This window comes from Dermacentor andersoni, chromosome 2 (genome assembly GCF_023375885.2).
Source record: "Dermacentor andersoni chromosome 2, qqDerAnde1_hic_scaffold, whole genome shotgun sequence".
In the NCBI taxonomy this organism is placed as follows: Eukaryota; Metazoa; Arthropoda; class Arachnida; order Ixodida; family Ixodidae; genus Dermacentor; species Dermacentor andersoni.
In genome coordinates, this window is record NC_092815.1 from 97,087,497 (window position 1) to 97,109,928 (window position 22,432).

Genomic DNA, 22,432 nt, shown 5'->3' on the forward strand with positions numbered 1-22,432 from the left:
GGCTGGGTCAGCCTACCACATGCAGTCGGGCTGACTGAGCCCTACTCGACACTTCTTCAGTCCAAGCGGCAAGCGATTACACGAACTCGACAGACATATTCCAGCCTCGACAAGCCGACTCGACCCCCTTCTGTCGGGTTAACGTAAATGCCCTGAAAGACGAGACAAAACATGGCGCCAAGCGGCCTAGGTCGAGAGTATTGTGGAGCAGCAAGCATAACTGTTGCTGAATTGTGCTCGAACTTTTATTTAATTCAATAAGGCTGTTGTAAACGCGCGTAATATTTATTTTAATGCAAACAATCATTAAATTTTCAATTATACAATAAACAGTATGGGCACGAGAGTACTCCTTTAAGCCGTCGAGAGAAATCACTGATCTCTCTTGACCCAAAGCTCCGTTAACCTCCCTTAGCGGAAGGGCGACCGTGTGACTCCGAGTGCACCACTCTCGAAATAAAGATAACGGAGTATTTATTTTAGATACTGTCAATCCCTCATGGGATTACAACAGGAAGGACAAGTACAAATGGCCTTAGCTGTTACTAAGGGATCCACTCGGAATGTTAAACTCTCTTATCGCTAAAGAAAAGAGCAAATTTTTAAACAGTCGGTACGAAAAGCATACTCATTGAGTGTTTGTGTGTGTTTATGTCGTGTTAGCCGTGTTTCTGTTCTGGAAATGAACATAGAGGTATCAATATTAAGCTTGTTCTGTAGGAGCTGGTATATAAGCTTAGAATGGCCTAGTACTGCTCGGTTTTGTACTGTTAAGATTCCGGCTTTGTTAAGTAGTTCGCTGGACGAGTTTGTTAGTCTATGATCAAAGCATATATACCGTAGTGTTTTCCTTTGTACACCTTCTAGTGTTTTTCATTAGTTGCTTAGTATACGGGAACCAGATAACATCTGCGTACTCAAAGATTGACCTGACGAAAGTTTTGTAAGCCAGAAGTTTTGTATCACGGCGTGCTAGTCGGAAGTGTCTTCCAAGAAATAAAATGCATTTCATTGCAGTGGCTGTAACGTTGTTTATATGGGAGCTCCACCTCAAGTCATGTTAAGCCGAGTTACTTGTGTTCATGAACTCGTATCACTGACATGTCATTAACGGTATACATAAAGCTCGAGTTACATTTTTTCTAGTGATTGAGTGAACAGCAGAATTTTTAGTATTGATGGACATCTGCCAGTTGGTACACCAGTTAGACACGGCTTTAAAGTCGTTAGTAAGGTTATGGGGTCACTATAGGAGTTCTAGGAGTTCTATAGGAGTTATAGGGTTACTATAGAGAGAGAATGCAGTCGTCTGCAAATAACCTAATGTTTCCTGTTATTTTTGCTGGTAGGTCATTAAGAAAATTATAAATAAATGGAAAACCAGAACGCTTCCTTGGCGTACTCCCGATATTACGTCGCTGTCTGGGAAATCTGTCCGTTCACTTCCACGAATTGGGTAGGGTTAGTAGGGTAGTCCCGAATCCAGTCATGACCTTATGATTATGAAATGGATTTATGGTTTATGAAAAGCAGCTTGCGTGTGCCAGTGTGAAAGGAGCATTAAACTGAAAGGCAACTACATATCTTCAGTTTCATTGCAGGCACCCCCCTTCAACGCCTCACAGGTTTGCCATAAATAAATCCATCTATTGCATCTCGAAACAATGTTTTGTCTTTTGGATAAAGTAGCGTTGGCTGCATGCAGCTGTGCTATAAGAGAGTGTGATGCTATTCCATGGTTATCGATGGTGCCGCTCATCAAATGCCGCAATTTTCCATACACTGAGCCCATACGAAAAACAAAAGCAGCAGTTGTTTGAAATAGTTAGACTTCTTTCCTTCCCCTAAGAAGTCAGTATGCCCTTTACATGTGCGCCGACACTTCCGCTGCTTCGAGAACCATTGTTAGGAATGCATCTACACCTACTTCAACTGCGACGTTCGAAACAACACGGCTTGGCGTAGAGGCGCAGCTTCAAACCAGAACAGGTGGATGGTCCTGTTAATAAAAAAAAAATTGGGAGGAAACCTGACATAGATCGGGGCGCGCTCGCTAAGAACAGCAAATCGCGATCACGACTTGCTGGTGAAACGAGCTCTCCTGTTTTTAGATTTTATCTCTGTAAGTAGGAGCTCTTGTTCTACAGCCGACATTAAGAACATCCTAATGGAAAAAGAAACAGACTGAATGAGCAGCCACTTGAGATGTCCTTGCGAATTTATTGCAATGACAAAGAATAAACAGCATGTGTTTTGGTGGGAAGAGCATGATAAAAATTTTGATGCCAATAAAGAAACTTCAACATGTTTTGGCGTTCCATGCTCTGTCCCGGAACGTTTCGCGATTTTTCGGTCCTTTATGTCCAATTTCGGTTCAGACTTTCGTGATGTTCTTGTCCGGGTTTTCCGTGCTCTAAGAATAGGCTGAACCGCATTGCGGTAATATCAGCATCAAAGTGCCTTTGCTCATTAATTCGGCGCTTTACAAGATGGCTCCTTTTGCATTGCAGCAGAATTTGGAAATAAAAGCACGTAGCGGCGCCTCGAGAGAGAGAGAAAGAGAGAAAGGCAAAGGAATGACAGGGATGTTAACCAGAGATTATCTCCCGTTGGCTACCCTGTACTGGGGGAGGGGCAAGGGGATGCGATAGGTGAGAGAGAGAAGGATATAAAAAGAACCTAAACACACACACGCACGTATACACGAACTGTTTCTGTGGGCACCTCAAGCGGCGACTTGCGATATATGCCATAGAACAAAGACGGTGATCGGCTGGCCGAGAAATAGAAGAACGTTCCCACTGACTGGAAAAGGATAAGGTTATGCTATTGCGGGGGCGAGCTGACACTGTTAATCGTTGACGGCAATAAAAAATGATGGCTCACATCTACCGGCTCCCTACAAACTCGTGACCCACAGGCTGGCCAAGCCCAGAGTTCAACCCGTCGCTTGCCTGGTTCCAGCCTCAGCATGTCTGCGATGGGTTTGTCACGCTGGATCCTGCCGTGGCTCAGAGCCTCATCACAATCTAAACCTTCAAGTACGAGGTTATGTTGTACATCCTCCCAACTGACGTCCTTTGCCGCCGGTCCCTGGACATTGCAAAACACAAGCAGATATGACAACCTGTAGAGGAACGTGCTGACCAGTTGGTAAGTTGGTCAGCACGTTCCTCGGCCTTCTGAACTCTCGACGCAGCCCCCCGACACCTGGTGCTTTCGTCGAGGTAACTACTCCGCTACCATCAAAGCGAAAAGCCACACGATGTGTCACCTCAAATCATGCTGTCGACGCCCCTTAAATCTTCGGTTCGGGAGAGTGGTTCAGATGAACCGCAACTGCTTGTCTGAGCACCATCATGGTTGCATCGCGTCGTGCGAGTTCGCGCCTGCTTTGCCAACTCCAGCTCACGAATACCTGCCTGGCGTTTCGTACACGCGCTTCCATGCGCCAGCGACTGACGGAGGTTCAGCGACCACGCAGAGTCAGCTCGACCCGCACTGCCGAGTAGGCCTCCTGTGGTACCAAGAGGTACTAGGTGACCACAAGAATCGCACACGAGTTTGATCACAACGTTAGCGACTTCACCGCTCGCTCTCCACCCTCACCCAGCATCTCAGAGGACTCTCCGGCGCCAACGCCACTGCACCCAGCCCTTAGATCGCGCATCCCTGTCGCTGTCAACAATGCGGCACAAACATCGTCAACGCTGCAGTTCGGTCTACCGACGATGTCCGCAGAGGACGCTCCGGAGACACGCAGCGAGGCTGCGCAGGCGAGAAGTGCATAGCTTCTCACACGCTCACTGCAACGCAGTTCCACCTGCACTGTCACGTGGGTGTGCCGACACATGAACCATTCGCCTCTCGTGGACAGCCCATACCGCGACAACGATCTCGGCGCGCTCGCAATAGCCAATACCGCCCACCTGAAGCATTTCGCGTGCCGTGGGCCCTCTACTCAATGCGATCTAGACTACATAAATAAATTTGCTGTAAGTAATTTACATATGTTTTTGTAATGCCTCGTGTCACACATTGTAAATAGTCACATCTACTTTCTGTTCGCTCCAATCAGTTGATCTTGTGCACTTGTGGGGCCTTATTCGCCCGATTGCTTGCCTCTTATGTTTGGCACTACTTGCGCCATTTCCCCCCTTACGTTATTGAGCTGCGTGCTGCGGGAGGAGAGCGGTGGGGTGGAGATAGCGCTACTGTAGCGCCGTCACAAGCGGCCGCCAGCAAAGACGATGGTCGGCAGGGAACGAGCTAGAAGAACCTTCCCACTGGCTGGGCCAAGACGATGACATACTGTTCTTCTGGCCAGCCGCAACAGGACATTACCACCGCTCACAATAAAACGGCCCGCATGTACTGGCCACCTACAAACATTAGCGGCTTGTCGTATTAGTAAAAAAACATTTGAGTAATGTTATTTGTGTAAACAAGCAGAATACGAGCAGCACTAAAAAAGAAAACAAAGGTTACTCACGTTAGTGGCATATATACCTGTCCGGCGCGCAGGCTATTGAGAACATGATAGAATTCTCATTACATCTGCCTAGAGAATGTAGGTTACTGTACGGTGACACTGCATAACACTAGGAATGACTTTGCGGGCTGCCTGACAGTGCCCACAGAAACAGTTTGTGTGTACGTGCGTGTGTGTGTGGTCTTTTTTTCTCTTAATCCTTCGCTCTCTCACTTATCGCATCCCCTTGCCCTTCCCCTAGTAGAGGGTAGCCAACCGGAGATAATCTCTCGTGATACTCCCTGTCTTTCCTTTGCCTCTCTCTCTCTATCTCTCTCTCTCTCTCCCTCACTCTCTCTCGCTCTCTCTCTGCAAATTTTTGTGCCACCTAGCTAGTTCACCTGTTTCAACATATCAGCTTTTAATCTCGCCCAAAAGATGCAGAGGCGACGTGAAACCTTTTTTATGCGTCGAGAGTTGAGGTATACAGCTTAAACCCTTTCTTTCTTGCCGGCAACCTAATCGAGCACCAGCCTAGTGTCGCCCACCACTGCACCGGCTAGGAAACGCGAAGAGTTACCCTCCTTCACAGGCCGCCCGTTTTCCGAAAGAAACCACTCAGTAAATTCTCTATACTTCCTGAAAACGGCATTGTGAGGGTTATGACGAGGAGGGGAAATGAGGTTATTGAGGCTGAACGGCAAAACAAAGCATCGGACGACGTGAGATATGAAGTAATGCCGTTACGCAGTTCAAGCTCTTGCGTTCGCTCAACTTATCGAACCATGGTGGTTTGTTCGAGTATTGGTTTTCATGTCACGTGTTCGTGTCACGGCAATAACGGTTACCCGTAGTTTGTTGGAGTTGAAATGCCGAAATGGTTCACTGGAACGCTTTAGTTCAGCAGGGTACTGAGCTGCGTCAACAAGAAATGTAATTTCCACGCATTCTGTGCGGGACATCGCACCGCGTCGCAGGGTCCATTTTCTTCTGCGTGATGACCAAGTCGTTATTAAGACTGGGAAGTGTTCCATACGGTTGCCAACGGCAACGGTGCTTCCGTAATATGGCCATAATAATATCTTGGCTGTCGGGAGGCGTGTAAATGACTGCACGCCGAAAAGGAGGTGGAAGGGCGCGCGTAATGGTTTTGCTTCAAGGTGCGTTTTGAGACGCAACTACCCGGATGCGGACATCACGACGAAGCTTCCGCTTTCCTTTCATTTCATGCGTGGTGAAGCAGCGGATGTTAGGGCAACTCGTCAGCTTCAGTATATTATATATATATATATATATAACCTTGCGCGCCGCCCACAGACCAACCACTAGGGCTCGCTCTCTTCTCTCTCTTCGCCTTTACCCAGTGCAGGGCAGCCGACCGTACGTGCGTCCAGCTAACCCCCCTGCCTTTTGTTGTTTTTCTCTCTCTCTACCGGTACACACTCACGATGGTACCGGTAAATACACATTCAGTCAGTAGTGCCCGTGACCTTGCACCAAATCGGGCACTGCAACAGGTTTATAGGCCAACACAGATGGCCAATATCTGGGGACGACACACATTTACCGTATTTAGCGAGCGGCACATGGCTGTACTAAAGGAGACTAAAGCAACGCTAAACACTGTTTAGAGAACGAATAAAAAAAAAATACGCTCGTAGGCGTAGAAAGTCGTAGTCGATCAATGATCACTAACTTATAATTCAGCCGGTATCATCAAGACGAACTCTGTGCAAAGTTTCTTTCATATCTAGACAGCGTCAAGGATGGATTCGAACTCTCCAGATATGTTATGCTTCCATGCTGGGTAAATAAGACGCTAATTAGATGCTCCCCTTACGGGGCACCTAACTGTACTTATATGCTGCGGTCATGCGAAGGCCTCAAACCGATTAATTAAATTGCGAAGGTAAATCAGCACGATTTATTTCTGGCCACGAGAAAGCATGTTTCAATACATTCTTAACTTGATAATGCCAGACAGATCAGGAAGCCAATCCTGCTGTTTTCTCCGTATACTTTTTTGACCGTTTTACACTTGTTCATTAGATTTCGCTCATCTAGACTTCCTATGGAGGGAATCACATGAAATGCCATTGCCAACTGCTCGTGACGTGTTTCCGCAGCCATGTTTGCGCCGCTTCCCGGACGTGCTTGACGCGGCAGCCGGTAATATTATCGCACCGACTGGAGCAGGAAAACGATTTCGCCATCTCGAGATGACCAGACTGCCATGCCGGCGTGCGACAAAAGAATAAACGGACATGGAAGGGCTAAGAAGCAGAATGAAAACGGGATATTCCCGTAACGACACGATATCCACGATGTCAATTACACCACGCGCAATAATTTCGGTCGCATCCGAACCTCGTTACTTTCTCGTTTCTTTTCCTCATACGCGTCGCCGCTGTTGCGTGAACAGCCCGGCGGATCACTATGAGAACCTCCGTCCCGTTGCTCGATAAATCCGGGCCTTTTAGCTTTCTTGTTTGCCCTCCATCTGTGCTTATCGAAGTGCCGCGGGCTAGTGCGAATCAGGCAAACGGCTGTTGCGCAGATTTGTCTGATTTTACGCTTAACCTCGCAGCAGTAGCTGTCGTAAAAAATAGGGGTTGGGGGTGGGGGAGCTTACTGCAAGGGAGCGAAAAGAGATCGAACGAAACTGAAAGAAAGGCGCACGTCGAATACTCTCCGATCCAGATTTTGTTTCTTTATTTTTCCTTCGCAAGGTCAACGAGACGTCGGTCTTCGCAAGGTTTCCTTTACGATGATCTTGACATTTCGTTCCGAAGCACCGGTTGCATTGAAGAAACCGCGGACCGTTCAGAATTGCGCCGGAGGAATCTCGCCCGCGCTTGATCAACTCGACGTGACGTGTGCTCCAGGCGCGAGAATTGAGGGGAGCCGTAAAATCACGAACGTGCGAAAGGGGCGTGAGGTGCTTTTCTGTGCAGCGGCCTCACGACTAAGTGTTTGCGAGGCCGTAAAACTGGCAGAGTGTATAGGCCCTTTTTTGCTGTTGTATTGCTTTACGATTTCTTCATCGGAGTGAACCTAACCCTGCTTGGTGTGTCGTCGCAATGACCGTGGGGCTTGCGCACATTGCCTCGCCGCGTTTGCTGTTTGGACCGGCAGTCACGTCTGAAGTAGAGTGCATTCCACTGCTCGGCTTTTCTGGCTGCTATACGCGATGAATTACTCCACTTGTCATAAATGGTTGCGCACGTACACAGAAAGAGACAGGGAGAGCTAGGTAATGGTTTGCGGGCACAAACCACGAAGTAAGACAAAGTAATGTCTAAATAAAAATTTCGGTTACGCATTGTTTGACCTTAATGAAATCGATTATTCACGAAGAAGGCGCTGAAGTGACTGCTAATCTTAATATGCTTCGATGCCGATTGAAAGCGGCTGGAATACATAGTATAATTATTTTCTTTCAAGACTGATCACTGCTTCCACACAAGGAAAGAGGTATGATATTGTTGCTTAAAAAAAACTAAAAATAAATGATAACCATTTCAATCTGTGAACATGGAATGGCAGCGAAAGCTGACCACAGTCAAACCTCTCAAACGAAAAGTGCTTTCGCTGCCATTCCATCTTCACAGAGTGGAAGGGTTGTCATTTTTTGCGTTGCGAGTCTGGCATCGTTGCTCGTTCGGAGGTGCCCTGGCTCGCGATTGTCGTTTTCATTCAGAATTGCGGGAACGTTCTTCGTCGGTGGTCGTTTCGCGCCGGCGCTGTTTACATTCTCGTTACTGTTACCCTACGGCGTTCCTCGTGCGCATGTTGTACTTTGGGTGTACGAACTATACGTGTCCACCCAATCGATAACGCAGCTGTTTTAGCGCCGATACCTCTCCTGCTTATATTCTAGGACACCAGGTTTTATGAACTGAACCCTTCACTACAACTCCGACCTCCACCCGGGCTTCACCAACGTGAGGCATCGCTTATATACCGGCTATGATTGGAAGTGGCCTTCACGAAGGCGTACACCACTTTGATTGGAATGGCCGACAGTGCTGCATGCGACGTCTGCGGCATGGAAGAGAACATCGAACATTTATTGTGCCATTGTCATCGATTTCAGTCGGAAAGACAAACATTATCTATCGCATTGCAATGACTGGATGATCGGCCGTTGTCTATGCAGGTGATACTTGAAGATCGTCCCCATCACTCGCCACCCCACAAAGCTATGAAGGCACTTTTGTCTTTCTTGAGGGCGACCGGCCTATGTCAATGCCTTTGACTCGCTCAGGCACTCCGCGTGCGTGCGCGAGCTCACCGCAGCCTTCCTCCCCCTCCCCTCCCTCTCTCTATCTTATCTTTATATTCCCTCTTTCCCATCCCCCAGAGCAGGGTAGCCAACCAGACGCGTTTCTGCTTAACGTCCCTGCCTTCTCTCTTTAGTTTCTCCTCCTCCTCCTCCGTGATGTCACGCTATTGCTCACGGCGAGCGCTCTAATCTATTCCGCATTTTGACATCTGTGCCGCCGCACTGCACCCGTATCACTTTGTTAGAAATCGCTAAGTTCGTTTCTGTTGCCGGACGCCGAAAAAGCTGCGGAAGGTTAGTCATATACAGTTTTCTTGTAACAATCTACGTTCATTGAAGAACCAACCTGCCGACAAAAGGTTGCGACTTAAGGAATGTCGGAATTTTTATTTACTCCTTTATTAAATGTTCTCTGCAGCACACACGAAAGATAGCGCTTTTTCTGCCGCAGACTTATCCTACGAGAAAGAGTAAACTGAAACAGAAAACACACTGCAGATTTTACTCGTAATATTATGCTGCTATGTTTTATAGCCTGCTCTTATTTCGAAGCACCTTAAGCCAATTCTGAGCGACTTACGTTCTCAGTTGGACTCGCTGACTGATTAGGTTATGTTATAGAAATATTTATGTATGCAGAGAGGGACTGCGAAGAGGGAGGGGTTATGAGTAAAAAGCAGGGAGGTTAACCAGGCTGAGCCCGAATGCTAAACTGCGCTAAGAAAGGAGGAAAGCGGGCTGAAAATGAGAAGAAAGATAGAACTGCAGATGAAATTGCAAACTAAAACACCATAATTTGCGTCTTTATAAGAATGCTTATATAAATAATTCTTAGGCATTCGAGAGCTCTGCTCCACATTTATATCGTTACTCGCGGCATCGTCATGTTACATGTGCTTGACTTTGCCCCATACTTTTACAGGGGAAGCTGTATATGACTAACCTTCCGTAGTTTTGCGGCGTCCGGCAACAGAAACGGACTTAGCGATGTCTAACAAACCCATACGGGTGCAATGCGGCGGTGCAGATGCCAAAATGCGGAACAGATTAGAACGCTCGCCGTAAACAATAGCGTGATGTCGATATTATCGCAATATATAAGGAGGAAAGGTATCGGCGCTAAAAACCACTGCGTTATCGATGCGGCGGACACGTATAGTTCGTCCACCTGAAGAACAACATGCGTACGAAGGGCTCCAGAGGGAACAGCAACGAGAATGTAAACGGTGCCGCCGGGAAACAACCACGGACGAAGAACGTTCCCGCGATGGTGAACGATAACCACAATCGCGAGCCCGGGCACCTCCGAAGGAGCAACGGCGCCAGACTCGCAATGCAAGAAAATGACGACCATTCCACTCTGTGAAGATGGAATGGCAGAGAAAGCACCTTGCTTTTCGTTTGAGAGCCTTGACTGTCGTCAGCTTTCGCTGCCATTGGATCTTCACAGAGTAGAATGGTTGTCATTTTGGCATTTTCAGCATGGCGGTAACAGTGGGGGGTGTTGTAGCAGGCGGTGCTTGCCTGCTCATGCTTGTCCGGCAATCGTTCCGTCTAGGCATCTCCTAGACATGTATATCGCATGCGCGTTTTGAGCTGCCAGTGTCAGTATTACTCCTGCTCTCTGAAGAAGCGGGCTGACAGTGTCAGATTCTCATATCGTCACCAGTGTTTGTAAATTGGGTCTAGAAATACAGCCCCATTTAATGGTACGCACGTGTTGCTCATAATAAATTTTCAAGCCGTAGAGATGGCCTGCTTGTAGCGTGCACAATGAATCATCGCCTGAGTTAGATTGTTCACTCAGACGGCTGCCGAACGCGCTAGTTGCCGTCACCGTCACTGATTTGCTCTGCGTTCATCAAATAAGCACTTTTGTATTTCACGGCTCCATGTGCAACACTTCCTAATCAACTACGATTTGCGACAGCGCTGGTAAACTGTAGTGGTCGTTTTCTCTGCCTTTTTTTCTTTTTACCGACAAAGCCAGAGAGATAAAGAGAGAGACCTGAGAGAGACCTGGGTAGAGTCACATGACTGATTTAGGTTCTCTGGGGGGATTTCTTCTGTCGCACTTTCCATATTGTGTTTACGTAAAGAAGAACGAGCTTAACTTGACAGCACACGACAGTTCTATAAAGTAAGTCTCTGTGGAACACAATAAAGCGTGGTCGACATTACGCGTAAGTGGGTGAGATCACGCAGGGAGCCAGTACACGATGTGAGCAAGTTAAGGCGTCTGCGAGTTGGTGCATAAAAGGCGCAAGGAGCAGAGATCTGGAGAAGGAGCATGGATCCTTGCAGACTAAAAGGGATATTTCTTCAAAGTGTCGAAACAACTTCGCAGAGTTCTCGGTGCGAAACTTTATAAGCCTTCGTTGAACTTTCGTTCGCGCACAATGAACAAGGCGTAATGCTAAAGGACTAGTTGCGAAATGCACTGTTATTTGTTTATGATATGTGCTATTCAAGAGAAGTCCATTTATTATGACTGTCGAATTAATTTTACTTATCTTTCAGTGTATCGTTTGTTAGCGTATCTCTCAGTCAAAACATAAACTCACAAGGCAAAAATATTCGGGGCCTGAGACAATCAAATTACCGGAGAGAGATACGACTCATAGTGAATATATATTTCTTTGTTTTCGTATCAGCCAGCCTATTCACGTGCGTTCTGCTTGTTCATCTGCTATAGCCATACCGTATCCTCTTTAGGAGAAGTTATAACTAACCACGTAAACAGGAAAGAGCTTCTCAGAATTATCAGAGCTTCAGTGCAAGTCTTCCAAAGCTTACCGATTAAGGAGAGACACCGCATCAAGGTAAGCTACACCGCTGAGCTTCCCTAGAGGCGCCCTATTAAACTTACCGGTACAAAAAAGAAAGAGAAAAGAACGTTCGTTCGACAGGCCTCTTGCGTGGTCCGCGATGCGGCAGGGGCGAGCTGCATTTAGGGGTGTTGCAAGGAACCGTGGGTGCCGCTTTATAGCCTTTGAGATGTGCGCGCGCCGGCGCGCGCAAATCTGGTACGCCGTAGCCGGTCTATGAAGGGTAGAAATGCTGGGAAATGGGTTTGTGTTTGAGTTTTCGTGAAACAGGATTACGTTTTCTCGTATACTCAAATTACAATCCGACGCTATCATGTCTGTAGGTTGTGTGTAAGTCGTACTCTACGATTTTTCTGGCGTATTTCACTTTGGCAAATTCAATTACTTCAGTAAATCCTTTGCGCTACATGGAGGGTCTGAGTGTTAGAGTGTGCGTGATTTGGTTTGCATGGTTCGGCAAGATTTTTTCCGAAACGACGGTCGACGCTGCACGCGCGATGCCGACGCCGGATTTTATCCGACGGGGGACCCTTAACGCTATCGCGTCAAAGCGAACGCTCGTACTGTAATGCCTTGGACAAACAAGATTGTGACCAGAACATGGAGGCCGTGTACGATCGAGACTCCAAAGAAGCGGGTGGTGCGTTTTGCTGCAATCTGCGAGTGTTCGGTATATATTGAACCTCAAGACGCCCTCACAATGCAACGCCGAATGGACAAGAAGGCGCCTCGATGCACTAGGGCCACAAGGTCGCTGGGGGCGTTCAAAAGCGAATAGAGCGGCGAAAGGTAGGCACGTAAAAAAAAAACGAGACGGCCGACAATAATCGCACCAACGTGTTAGTGAATGAATGAATGAATATATGATGTTTAATGGCGCAAGGGCCAAGTGTGGCCAAAGAGCGCCATGGACGTGTTAGTGGTTGTAAGCACAGAAGGTGAAACATCTCCTACACTTGACAACATGCGCCTGTTTGTGCCCGGACGCCACTCATGTGACGCTTTAGTGGGTGGCATGCCGTACAATCGGTTGTCACCTAATAGGGAGCTTGGGAATGAACGAATCACAATGAGAAGACAACAGAGGCAATCATCAGCACAAACAGGGGACATATTCTGAGGCGATCACTTTCGGCGTTACTCATATCGCCTCGGTACCGTAACTGGATGGGTAGGTGTGCCCTTTACCGGACGTGACGACAAACATGGCGCAGCGGCCAGCGGCCTCCCACAAGTGGCACGTGGCGTGTGTTGCTGCGGCCGTTTTACAGTGCAAATTTGGCGTATTTGCCACTGTATATAAACTAGAAACCATCTTCGCAGCGACACCATAGACAGTTAGAGGTTTCTGAATGCAGCCGAACCCTGTCACTTGCGAAGGTAACGTACTTGCCATGTTTGTCAGCTGTTTATTTGCCGGTTTGAGAGGCAAAAATATAGAACTCTTAACGCAGTTATGTTCGGTAAACGTGCTAAAATTGAGGCTAAAAGAGCAACACAAATTCTGTACGGTCGAAATAGCGCTTCATCGGTTCTTATAAAGGGAGAGGTAGAGCCGAAATCGGTTTTACGAATCAGTATGTGCAGTATGTGGGTGCTGCATGCGAATATAATTCACGCAAGTATTCTTGTAGCACGAAATGCATAATGAAAAACTTTGTCGGAAGGAATGTAAAATGCAATCCAATAAATATTGATACTCACACAACTGAACTACTTGGTTTTATTTCCTTTGCCCCTATGGGTGCTATGATATGTGAGATATATGGTAATATCCGTCCAGCTGTACACGTTTGCAATATAAATCAAGAACCTTTCTTGCCAATAGAAATAAACTTGTTTTCCTCAACAAAAAAAATATTTCTTACCTTCTTCGATTATCTATAATTAACCGTATGATCTGTGATGAGAGTAGCGCCTTGTAGCATGCAAAATAATAGTTTGGGCTCTTGATGGTCATGTATGTACATCTGAATATCATAGGGTAATTTTCATAGGTCGCATCCGTCAACAAGCAACACCAAACTTTTACAGGAAACTATAGCCTTAAATGAAACATGGCATTGCATCACAGTGCTTACAATACATGTAGCGCAGCATAAGTTGCTTTTATTTTCAGGAGTACGTTCAGGATCCAAGTTCTTGCTTGTCACAAGGAAGTGCAGGCAAGCAGTGGATTAGCTTGATGACACTGTCCGTAAGTTTGAGTTTGTGCTGCTCACAAGCGACCAGTCCGGACGTCTTGAGCTGGAAACAGGAAAAAAAGATTTGGTGGCTGCATTGCACGCAGCAGTCGTTTTCTTGCGAACTGCAGCCGCTGCACTCGAAGCTGTGGCGGTTGATATTTGTCGCCCTACGTGGCAAACCGTCTTGAAGCTTCTTCCACGCAGAATCATTTTGTCGACCGCCTTTACAACAGCCTAACTTGTGCACAAATACTAATTGTTCACTTGTTCAGCAGGAGTCATTTTCATACGCATCCTCCTTGCTTGAATCGCGTGTTCAAGTTTGGCTCAATGTCTTTTCAGGATTATTTTGGTGACCGGCGTTCCGTCGGAGTCTTGCTTGTTCTTTCTACGGGAGTTTTCTTCAGCTGGAGCGTCGTAACATCAAAGGAACAGTGTCACTCATTAGCCGGAAATACACTCTCGGAATCTGCCCAATACGTTCTTTGAAAGGCTCCTCGAAGTGACATTCGCACACGGCTAATGCGGTTGAGTCGTTTTCTCAACACGGTGATGTGCAAGCTCGCGTTTCTCGGAAAGTTCTGGGTCTCATGGCGTCAAAATCAGGGACATTTTAGCCCGTGGATTGCATGTTTGTAGTCGAACTTACGATTCAATGCAAATTAAGTGGTGCCCCTCCGGCTAGTTTTCTTCAGTGTAAGAAAACTCTCACTCTTTACCGGAGCCTATAAAACTTCTTATTCACCAACATCACCCACAGCATTCACTTCGCTACTAAAGTTTGTAAGTATATTACAGAAACTCCGACAACTATCCTGACTGCGTGTTAACAGAGAATATAAAAGTTCTGTTTTGAAAATTACTCATTGCACCATGAGCGGAGAAGGAAGGGGGTTAACCGAGGGGCCCGATTTCAATTAATCCTTTCATAAGAAGCCAACAAACGAAGACACCAAGGACAATCCAGGGGAAATAACTTGTACTTTAACATTGAATTAAAGGAACTGTAAATTAATGGAAATCAAGGTGGGGGAGAAAAACAACTTGCCACAGGTGGGCAATAATCCCATGTCTCCGCATTAGACGTGCGATGCTCGCGTAATGGGGAGACGTGGGATCATTCCCCACCTGCGGCAAGTTTCTTTCTTTTTTCATCCACTTTCATTTCCATTAATTTATAATTTCTTCAGTTCAGGTATTAAATACAATTAATTTCCCCTGTGTTGTCCTTGATGCCTTTGTCAGCTCTTTATGATATCATTGCGCCATGAAACATGACGATTTATGAACTCTCTCAATATAATTTAACCATTTGCTTTGAGGTTTTATTGGGAAAACCAATTATTTTAAATATAACATGCGTGCAATAACAACATACTTAGTAGCAGAAGACGCGGATTTCACGACAGGCCTCTGACAACAGCGATACTTCTGCTGTCATGACGTGGAGAAGCAGTGAACTACGCCGGTCGGCAGACATGCCGATCTAGCCACCGTAGCCTCTGCCATCAGGTGCGCGCAGCTTGGCTGGTTTAGAAAAACCCGATGAGCTGATTGGCTGGTTCAGTACCACGTTACGCGAAGGCCATAGTAACGCCGAAAGTGATCGTCGCAGAAAACTTCCCCAGAATAAAACACAAATGAGTCACATATGGAGACACCAAGAGGAACAACACCTATACTTTCACTTATCTCTAGCTCAAGTGTATGAAGAGCTCTGACATTTCTTCCCTTAATTCGAAAAGTAAGCGCTATGCGTGCGATTAATTAAATAAAGAAGTAGGTACTGCGTATAGAATGAGCTTTCCACATTAAACTTTAAGAGCTGACAGTCGGCAACGCACATGTCGCCACGTGGCTGAGAATATGCAACATCTTGGCGTGACTTTGGCCCATTCGATGTTTGAATTCAAGGAAGTTCGTGTGAACCTATTCCGTGTTTTCTTATGTGCCCTGATTTTAGTGTGGTTGTGCGACTGGACTTTGTCTTTCTGTGTTTTTCTCTCGTTCATGTGACAAGACATTAAGGCTGAATGTTCGACTTATGAGTTTACTTTCAGTTTTAGTGGGGTCTATATGTGATTTATTTTTCATGTCTGCGGCCTTTATTATTTGCCAGTCTCTATGTGAAAAGGCGTAGCCGGCGCGAATGAAAGGGGCCAATACCTTCTAAGCGTCACTTAATACAAAAACTAAAGGAAGTACATATTATTACACTGGCTACTATATTGATGTCAACAGACGCAATGTAACTGCCAGTGGTTTATTCATTGCAGGAAAACGGGACCACGACGTTTGTCACCACAGAGTCGGCAGTCGAGACGTTACTTCGGGGATTTAGCCACGATACCTGCAGAAAAAGCATTTGCGAACTTGGTAAGAGGAATCGCCTGATTTCTTGGTTGCCTGAATAGTAATATGGCCATTTAGTAGTTCAAAAATTGTGTCTGTATGTAAAAGAAAGAAGAAAAGAAACCACTTCTATGGCTGAATTTGAATAAATAGTACATAACAATTTGTTTAAGCGTTTCCTTAATGTCGGTCATATCAAAACTTGTATGATGTGAGGAGCAACATATAGCGAAAAAATTTAACGATTAATCTGTATAGCACCTGCAACATATAAGATATAAATCTCCCTGCCTTTCCTCTCTTTGCTAGCTTTGTCTCTGAGAAGTAAAATCTTTCACTGAATTTTTCTGGATGAGACGAGGTGTGCGGCTATCTGGTGAGAGATCATATTGAGATCACATTATATAGGACTGCAACATTATATTGCGATTGGGATCATAATATATCGGTCGTCGTCTAATATATCGCTCGTGGCTTGTTTAAGAAACTGGACAGAGATTCATGGCTGTGAAAAATATATTAAAAGCCTCATGTATTATCCTCCATATACATAGTCATGATTTCAATATGTTATTTTCTCTGCTTTTCTCTCTGTGTAGAAAACAAGAGAGCGTTTCACTGAAACTTTTGATTTCGAATTCGCTTAAGGCTGTCAACAACACAAAAGTTTTCATAAATGTTCTTGCGCTCAAGATCATCATGTCAGATGCACTTCGATCTGCATGAGAGCTAGAGCGAAGGTTAAAGAAAATTGAAATGACCAAGCGACTCACCTTGTTATGTATACAGCATTTTTTAGCTTTGCCAAAGTAAGTTAGACAGTTACATTGTCGCCAGCCTTCCAGTTTCCTATTTTGATCGATTACATATTTAGACGAATAATTTCACCTGTTCCAAGATGCCTACCGGAGCAGTGGTTGTTCCATAATGGCACTGCCTGTCCCTATGCAATTAGAATTGCATCGACCAGAACATAATTTCTGGCCTTTTTCAAGGCGCTATCAGTTTTATACTCCAACAACCACATAATCATTGGGCGAACTTATGCCATTCGAAGTCAGCTCTGCAAACTGCAGTTTGCCCTACGTAACGGTCATGGTCCACACGAGCAGCTAATATACGAAATAAGGCACGCAAACTCACCGTAATATGTTTGAGAACGGACACGGCATTCTATTTCAATGGCTACAAAGTAACCGCGTAATTGAAGAAAATCATAACACAGACGAAGCTGCGCGCTCGCCTCGTCAACAAGCTATGCGGGTGGCTTTACAGCTCTCAAAAATAGATGCTGCGTAGAAACTTGAGTGACTTGCTCGCCACATCACTAATTCGGCTATAAACTTCAACGGCTATCACCAACTTCCGCTTGTATTCTGTTGACCTTTATGCGGCGACATCGCCTGCCACGAGGATTTTCCCGTCGCGGCGAAAATTATGTCGATGTGGTTATGCATTTTGATTCCTCACAGTAAGAGCCAACAATGCAGCATGCAAATTTTGCGGGTATGAGAAGACAATTGAGCACCTTCTGTCCATCCTTCGACGCTGAACGATGTGCTCTGCCAGCTAGTCTCCGGCGTCTGGATGTGAGACCACGCTCAGTAGAAAAGTTCCTGACACCTTGGCCTAAGCACACGTACACGTGCAGAGCCACAATATCCATACTGCACTTATTGAAGCCTACTGGTCCATTCGAATGCTTGTCTCTCTTAGCGAAGGAAGGAAGGAAAAAATAGAGAAGGAATGGCAGGGAGGTTAACCAGTTTAGCTTAACCGGTTTGCTACCCTACAGATGGGAGCGGGATGGGGGGGATGAAAGATGGGGAAGGGAGAGAGAGAGCACATAGTACAGCACACACATCGTCAGTTAGAGTCCATCAGTCTTGCATGGTACGTGATATAACTGTCACAGCAGCTTGTCCAATCCCGTCTCTTTCAAAAACCGAAGTAGTCTCTTCGTCGCCTTCAGCAGCGATGTCTTCTGCCGGCGGCATGTGAAAATCGTTTCAAGGGACAATGGTCTAGTGTCAAGGTGCGCTAGAACGAATGCCAGGGACTGTCGCTGAACATTACATTGAGGACAGTCGCACAGAATGTGTTCCAGCGTCTCCTCGCAAAGACAGGCATTGCAGAGAGCGTTGTCGGCCATTCCAATGCGTAATGACTAAGATTTCATTCGCTTGAAGCAAGCTACGGCGGCAAGTCGGTAGGAGGTAGTTTACAGACCAGTCTTAGAGGATGAAACCCGGAATGTTCGCTCTTAGCGAACATTTCTGAAAGAGTGCGTTCATACTGACTACATATATATTGTTCTCACCTCCCTCTTTATATACAATCTTTCCCTGTTTTCATTTTCTCCATGTGGGCTAGCCAAACAGGTGCGTCCTTGGTTAATCTCCTAGCCTTTCTGTCTCCGTCTCTCTCTCTCCCTCTCATGGTGTATGTTATGCATGCAGATAATCCGCGTTTCATCCTCTAAGACTGGTCTGTAAACAACCTCCTACCAACTTGCCGCCATAGCTTGCTTCTAGTTCTTACAATGCTCACAATGGAGTTGCGTGTTATCTACAAACAACAGCGCGTCTAAACGTGGATTCCTTTGCTTCGAAGGCACGCCTGATTATTGCTTTGCAATGCGCATTCTCCATAAAGCACACGTTTAGGCAAAGGAAGGCTTTCGGTGTCGAAATAGAGATTTGTAGTGCTTTGTGAGCTTCGACAAAGTTCGAGAAGAGGCACTCATTCGGTATGTGCAGTGCCTTGTGCAGTGCCTTGTCGACTGACCCCACGCTACGGAAGTCTATACACATCGTCCACTATAACGCGACGCATAATGTTTGGCGAATATTTCAGTTAGTTCGAGAATGCCCCTTTGACTAAACTTTCTTGTTTTCCTGTCGTTATCTTTGGGACTATATAATCGGCTCGGTAATCACGCTGCCGTATTTGAAAAAAAAAAAACACTATTTCGCTTTGCTCGAGCTTTTTTTTACTCCTCCGTAAGCACTTGTTGAGTTCCATTGTTGTCGCAATATTGTGTGACATAAGCAAAAATTACTTACTGCCTGCCTTTGACTTACTTAATAATCGCACTGCACATACCTTCACTCAAGCCTTTGTCAAAAGCCGTGATATACATTGACGATTGACGGTGGCTGGTAACAAATACTCCTTTAAATAGCTTAACCATTTGGCGACTTCCGAGTTCCCCTCAAAAAATTTATTCGAAGAACTTGAAAGCTAGTTGTTTGGTGTGCCATCTCTACAACTTAGAAGAAAATCCACAACAACATTAGGCGCCATCCTAATACAGAAAACAAGCTCGCAGGATTCGCATGTTTTCGCTTATTATAATACAATGATAGATACAAAATAATCTTCGTCCGTGCAGGGTGGCGAAAGAATAGCGGTTTACTAAACACATTATGCCGGTGTCACACGGTCACTGTCGATCGTGATTGATCCCACTACCCTGATTAAAATTCTAGACTGCGATTGGCTCCCTCGTACAGCTTGCGTAAAAGAGCCAATCACGATAGAGAAATTCGATCCCGATTAGGCTCAATCGCTGTCAAAATTGCGCCGTGTGACATCCGTATTAAGCAACAAGATAAGCGCACTATTTCACGTCCAAAAGAAAAGTACAGAGCGCGAGTACACCATGGGATATGGGATGAACGCTGTATCCATAAATGAACAAAGGTCATATGAATAATAGAAAGATTCACCACACTTCTCATAAAATGAATTGTTTTGTCCAATAGAACAGATTTCTTTAAATGGTGCGTCCTTTGACTTCAATCCGTGGTTGAAAATAATTGTACCAGGCCTGTCTTCAAATAAATGCAGAATACATGCAGCATTTGAATTTTTTTCCAATAGCACCTGCGGGGAGTTGTGTGACGAGGAACTTCTGCAATCTGTTATGATGAATGTTCTAGCGTGTAGCATCGCATTATTGTGTGAATTTTTCTCACTTTTTTTCTTCCTTCGCCTTTTATTCTCTTTACCCCTTTCCACAGCACAAGGTAGCCAACCAGTACTTACACTGGCTAACCTCCATTTCTTTCCACCCCTTTTGTCTCTCTCTCTCTCTCTGTTATGTTTAGGTAACATGTTGACTCTCTTCGCTTCGCGTAGAGGTACAGCGCGTGAATTTCCTAAGTGTCGGAAGAGGAAACGAAACTCGTTCTCCTTCTGCATGTCCAAGAACTAATACTTCGTGTTAGTTAAATCTTAGCATACGGTTAAGATTTCTAGTGCGTAGCTAAAGGTGCAAGAACATATTATCATAGAATTTCCATATAGTATGCACATAACATCCTTGCCATACAATATCCACATAACATCCTTATAACATCCATATCCACATCCGCTGGCTTTTTGTTTTTGTGGGCGAAAGTTAGCCGCCATGATAGTAAAAGAAGAACAACTCTGAGGCGTTCACCTTTTCGAGTCCCTAATCTTTGTCGAAATAGCGCAATCCTAGACTGTATGATCGCGTTCTATACGTATTGCGTGCCACATTTATGCTTTCCTAATCTGGTTCTTTTTCAATAGGCAACAAAAAAAGGAAAGGAAAATGGAAGTGAACAATTTTGCATGACATGAATTCCCTTTATATCAAGCGCTAATGGTGATAGATAGCTGAAGAAGGAGAGTCTCCTCCATCGTCGCGATAACTGAGCACACATAGTCAGAAGAAGCTTCTCGAGTCGAGCCGCTCGCTAAACTTGTTCCGCGCTGTCAATAAAGCATTGAAACGGATAAGAAGTCCTAGGCCGCACTGGGGTCAGGAAATTCAGAGTGACAGTAATGTGTAGAGCTTCGCCTCGCTCATCAGTTTCAAAGGTTGTTGGCTCTGAGGAGATGACTTAAAAGAGACTGCGACAGGACCATGTCAGTGTACTAGCGCGAATGCCGGGCTACTTAAAATGGATTGCCATCAGTTCGAAACACAGTCCTTTTCTCCACGTCACGACGACAGGCATTTATAAAGGCGGCTTCGTGAACTTCGAACTGACTGGCAGTTCAATGGCCTTTTTGTTTCTGCTGTAGAAGAAGGAGATCTGCGCATTTTCTCTATACACTACAGGAGAAAACTGACCAAAGCAAGTGATCTGAAGAAATATGTATACCATGACTTGAGGAGATAATGTACTTACAAGCCATTTGGAAGGGCAATTTCAAGACAGAAATAACAAAATAAAAATTTGCCTTTGGCATGCAACATTTTGCTACACGAAATTGTGAGGTCCGGCATCGCGCATGTATAGAATGCGTTTAGCAGGTTGGGAGGTGGTTATTTGTGGCACTATATTGCACTGTGTGCTACGCGTGGCACTCCCCTTACCACCGTGCCTTGCCCGTACGCGTGACCCATCCGGTTCTTCGAGAGACACTTCCTCAAGGATCACTTCGGAAGCCCGTGCAGCGTCTGCGACCGCCTACCATCGCAGAGGCGCGCCGTCTCACAGGACATGGTCGGCGTCTTCGACCAGAGGCAGAGCATTTCAATGACAGCGTTTCAAAATGCAGGCTGTCCCGAGAACGCTACCTTTACCACCATGCAACCATGGGTACCACCATTTGGTACCACATGATGGCACTAAAAGTATCACCGGTACCACTGCGCGGTGTTACAGTGTTATCATATCCTTGTGCGGCTTTTATTGTTGTGTTAGGCTGCGCAGAATCTTTCGGATCTGCCCATGAAAACGGCTAAGCAGTCACAAGAAATCGCAGGTAGATCCCAAAGAATCATAAATGCATTAAAAAGCGAAAATGTGATCATTGAGTCCATTTAGGCAAGTCTGCCAGCTGGTTGGAATAAAGAGCCACATGGCGCAGAGAGAGAGAGAAAGAGAGATGACGAGGAAAGGCAGGAAAGTTAACCAGATATTAATCTCCCGTTTGCTACCCTGCACTGAGGTTAGGAGATAGGGGTTAGAAAAAGAACAGAAAGGAAAGGGTTAAAAAATGCACACACACGTACACACGTACGTGTGTGTGTGTACACACACGAAAAAGACGTACACACACGAAAGGCGCTCCAGTTAGAGACGTTCACAAAGGCCGTTAGATCGCAACGAATGGCCTTCTTCTGTGACGTTAGGTCCTGTCGATGGTGTAGAATTCCTTCTTCCGATAGTGGTCGGTCGCTCAGATGGTTGAGTTCACGGCGAAGGTATTCCCTCTGTGGACTGTAGTGCGGCAGTCGCGAAAAATATGACCAATCGATTCTTCATGGCGGCAATGGTCACAGGTTGCGGTGTCGGCCATCCCCATGTGGAACGCATAGGCTTTG

General features: G+C 45.8%; 1 protein-coding gene across 2 annotated transcripts in view; it reads left to right on the top strand.

The window, feature by feature from the left end:
- Positions 1-22,432, top strand: part of LOC126541593 (calcitonin gene-related peptide type 1 receptor-like) — a 360,166-nt gene that overhangs the window by 230,050 nt on the left and 107,684 nt on the right. For both annotated transcript variants that reach the window (XM_055076767.1, XM_050188421.2), the window contains one exon: positions 16,047-16,146. The gene's annotated coding sequence lies outside the window, so the exon portion shown is untranslated. The remainder of the gene's footprint in view (positions 1-16,046; positions 16,147-22,432) is intronic.